The sequence below is a fragment of the Lontra canadensis genome, unplaced genomic scaffold, assembly GCF_010015895.1.
Source record: "Lontra canadensis isolate GAN:19392208 unplaced genomic scaffold, GSC_riverotter_1.0 scaffold25, whole genome shotgun sequence".
Lineage (NCBI taxonomy): Eukaryota > Metazoa > Chordata > Mammalia > Carnivora > Mustelidae > Lontra > Lontra canadensis.
In genome coordinates this window covers 11470297-11475123 of record NW_022631019.1, presented here as the reverse complement: position 1 = coordinate 11475123, position 4827 = coordinate 11470297, and positions in this window count along the sequence as shown.

Below are 4827 nucleotides of genomic sequence, written 5' to 3'. Positions count from 1 at the left end.
GCGCCTCCGTCGCGGGCGCCGGCACGCAAAGCTTTACTCAATGGACCCCGCCCCTTGCCAAGCCCGGAAGACGCACCCCGCCGGGGCCCACTAGCGTAGTGAGAGCCATCTTGGAAAAGGGCAGACGATCCCGAAATTCGCCATTTTTCTTAAGGGCAACGTGTTACCTCTCGTAGTGAATGGGAGAGCCCCTGTGAAGTCATCGTCTTGAGTACGGAGAGTGTGTTCTTTGGAGCCATCTTTTCTAAGGGCAGGCAATTACTGAAAACTTTTTTTTTTTTTTAAGTGAGTCGTAATCTTTATAAACTGCAGACTACACTTTTTTTCAAAGTTCTGAAAACGTTTTATACCTCACCAGAGGATGAAAAATACCTGCTGATGCATGAGACATTTTGTTATTTCTGTGTGACAGGGGGGAAATTTTTACAGTTTTCCTGCACACAAAGCAGTATTACAAGCATCTGTTAACCCTCCTTCGTATCCTCAGTAAGAACATCCTTAGTTGATAATACCGGCACCCGAGTTGGACAACCAGCACTACTAAAGTTCTCCTGAGTCGTTAACGACAGATACATAATCATTTCCTTAAAAATTTACTTACGCATCTCCCTAAACAATATTCTTGTTTTATTTTTCTCCAGTGCAGTGGTAGAGACCTTCAACTTTAAAGTTCAACTTTGACACTTTCAACTCAAACAAGCTCCCGTGATCTTATGAAGTTACTTAAGGTGTCTGTTCCTCAGTTTCCCCGAGTGTACAAAAACAGAGATAATAGTAGTGGTAGACGCTTCAAAGTCAGATCGTCAGAATTAAACTAGTTACTATAAATCGTCAGAATTATGGGCACCTGGGTGGCTCAGTGGGTTAAAACCTCTGCCTTCCACTCAGGTCATGATCCCAGGGTCTGAGGATTGAGCCCCACATCAGACTCTCTGCTCAGCAGGGAGCCTGCTTCCCCCTCTCTCTCTGCCTGCCTCTCTGCTTACTTGTGATCTCTGTTGTCAAATAAATGAATAAGATCTTAAAAAAAAAAAACAAACAAACCCCAAAACCCTGAAGAGTACAAAATTTAAAAAAAAAATCATCAGAATTAAACTAGTTACTATATAAAGCATGGGACAATGCTTGGCCAGCAGTAAGACTTCCAAACATTAACTGTTATCATTACCAGGTAGGTGTCTTGCCTCCCTAAGAAGACTTGAAACTCTCTACTCATCCATTCTTTCCCAAAACACAAAAACAAGAGAAAAACACCATGTGTTTTTTTTTTTTTTAAAGATTTTATTTATTTATTTATTTGACACAGAGAGATCACAAGTAGACAGAGAGGCAGGCAGAGATAGAGGCGGAAGCAGGCTCCCCGCCGACCGGAGAGCCCGATGCGGGACTCGATCCCACGACCCTGAGATCATGACCTGAGCCGAAGGCAGCGGCTTAACCCACTGAGCCACCCAGGCGCCCCAAACACCATGTGTTTTTGTTCTCACTGATGTGTTCGTATAGGCCTCTCAGTATTAAAGCCCTGTCATTTGGTACTGTTGCATTTAGCCATTGTAATCAAATTATCTAACCCAAAATGTGTTTCCTTTCATGGTTTTAGCATGCCAGTCATCTTCCTAAAGTAACAGCTTCCTGTTGGGAATTTTTGCAACTGCAGTCCTAATAATTATGGTTGTAAACTGCAATCATGTATTAAATGTTACATCTTTAGAAGTTAAAGTGATGCTTACTAATTCTCTGGTTTCATGACTTCCTGTCTCTGAAATATGGATCATCTCAGGATGTGTCCTCAGTCCGTCGTTTTTGCCTTGACACTCATGGTGTGAGCCACCCACTGAACACTAAAATTCCCCAAGTTGATTTCCAGCCCTGACCTCCCTGGGTGTTTCTGAGGCTTCTTCTTGGCATCTCCACATGGATATTCCATTTGCAGCTCAAATTCTCTAAAATACAACTAATACTATGGACAGCCTGTCCAACTTCAAAGAAAAAGGGTTTTGTCTTGTTCATTCTCCAGAGCTATATTTATTTTGAATACATTCTTCCGTGAACCTATTCCCTTAAATGAATTATCCTGACTAAGTCTTAGGGACAGTAGGGGGGATGCGATTGTCTATCAGGCTTCATCTAAGTCTCACTCTTGGGGTGTGATTAGTTTTTCTTCAAGGCTGAGGACACTTTCTTTTGAAGGCTTTGTGGTTGTAGCATGTTACCAGCAGAGGGAGATAGTTCCTTACAATTTTGTTATATTTGGCAATGCGCCTTAACAAAGCAATTAGTTGGGCATTCCTGGGACTGAGTTTTCTAGGAGAACAGAAAGATAAAGATCTAGGAGACCATTGGAGGATGCTGCAAAGGAAATGGCCTTTGTTCCAACCGATGGGCCACCAGGAGACCAGCCCTAATTAATCATATAGGCCCTTTGTGACTTTGGGCAAGTCCCTTCTTCATCTGTAAAATGAAGAAATGGGGCCAAATGAACTCTAAAATTGAGGAAGTGGTGGTGGTTTTCTTCCACTGGGGGGTTTTCTTCCACTTCTTCCCCAAAAGTTGAAGTAGGGGTACATACATATATTAACAGATATCCTAAAACATGATATACCACTCATGTTTGGGACTTGCACTCAGAACTGCAGGCACTTTTCATAGACCATGTAAAACACTGAGATGTGAAAAGAATTAAGAGCAAAGCCCCAGGTGCGCCTGGGTGGCTCAGTCAGTTAAGCATCTGACTCTTGATTTCAACTCGGGTCATGATCTCAGGGTTGTGAGATTGAGCCCTGCCTGGTGAGCTTGGAGCCTGATTGAGATTTTCTATCTCCCTCTCCCTTTGCCCCTCCCCTCCTCCAAAAGAGCAAAGCCCACAGTGAACAAACTTTCCATCTAATGCATGAACTGGAGCTATGTAGGCAGTTATGTCAAGAAATAAATGTTAGGGGTGCCTGGGTGGCTCAGATGATTAAGCATCTGCCTTCGGCTCAGGTCGTGATCTCAAATCCTGGGATCGAGTCCCACATCAGCTCCCAGCTGCTTCTCTCTCTTTCCCTCTGTCTCCTCCCCCACTTGTGTTCTGTCTCTCGCTCTCAAATGAATAAATAGAACCTTAAAAAAAGAGAAAGAAAGAAAGGGCAATATTTAAAGGGTACATGCCTTTTGACCCAACAATTGCATTTCTGGGAAATTTCCCTGTAGATACATTTGCCCATATGCAAATAACAAAAGTACAAAGATATTCTCGGCTACTTTGTTTATAGTCACAAAGCAGGAGAGTTGAATGTCCATCTCTAGAGCATTTGTTTAAAAGATATATGGTACATTCATACAAAGGGACAGAATGCAATTTGTTAACAAAATTTCGTTGGTCCTAAATATGCTGACACGGAATGACCTCAGAGAATTATTGTTAAATAAATTTTTTTTTTTTAAAGCAGCAAGGTAAAGAACAGCATGTTTAGTTTGCTGCTATCTCTAGGTTTATTTATTTAAATATGCATGTGGGGTTTTTGTTTTTGTTTTTGTTTTTTGTTTTTTAAATTTAAGCAACCTCTACCCCTAATGTGGGGCTCAAACTCACGATGCAGAGATCAAGGGTTGCATGCTCTTCTGACTGAGCCAGGCAGGCGCCCCTATATGTGTATGTGTGTATTTGTGTATGCCTCTCTGGAAAGATATAAGGAACTTGTCATGGTAATCACATTGATGGAGGAGAGAGGTTGCTGGGGGACCGGTATGATGGACTTGATCTTTATATGTCCTTTTGTAGCTTTTGAATGTTCTATGTTAATAGCTTACTTATTCTAGGGGCGCCTGGGTGGCTTAGTGGGTTAAAGCCTCTGCCTTCGGCTCAGGTCATGATCCCAGGGTCTTGGGATCAAGCCCCATATGGGGCTCTCTGCTCTGCAGGGAGCCTGCTTCCTCCTCTCTCTCTCTGCCTGCCTCTCTGCATACTTGTGATCTCTGTCTGTCAAAACAAAAAACAAAAAACAAAAAACAAAAAAAACCTTTAAAAAACAAAAACAAAAACCACAAAGAGATATCACCTCACACATGTGAAAATGGCTATTATCAAAAGCACAAGAAAAAACAAGTGTTGGCAAGGAGGTGGAGAAAAAGGAACCCTTGTGCACTATTGGTGGGGATAGAAATTGGTGCAGGCTGGGGCGCCTGGGTGGTTCAGTAGGTTAAAGCCTCTGCCTTTGGCCCAGGTCATGATCTCAGGGTCCTGGGATCAAGCCCCGCATTGGGCTCTCTGCTCAGCAGGGAGATGGCTTCCCTCTCTCTCTGCCTGCCTCTCTGCCTACTTGTGATCTCTGTCTGTCAAAAAATAAATAAAATCTTTCCCAAAAAATATCTTAAATTGGTGCAGCCACTGTGGAAAACAGTATGGACATTCCTCAGAAAATCAAAAATAGAACTACCAGTTATTATGATGTTAATCCAGCAATTCTATTTCTGGGTATTTATCCACAGAAATACTTATCCAAAGAAACACTAATTTAAAAAGATATATGCATCTCTATATTTATTACCTCGTTATTTACAATAGGTAAGCTATGGAAACAATCTAAATGTCCATTGGTAGATGAATGGATAAAGAAGATGTGATATATTTATACAATGGAATATCACTCAGCCCTAAAAAAGAATTAAATCTTGCCATCTGTGACAACATGATGGACCTACAGGGTATTATGCTAAATGAAATAAGGCAGAGAAAAGCAAATACTGTATGATTTAACTTACATATGGCATCTGAAAAACAAAACAGGGGCACCTGGCTGGCTCAGTCAGTAGAGCATGCAACTCTTGATCTCAGGGTTGTGAGTT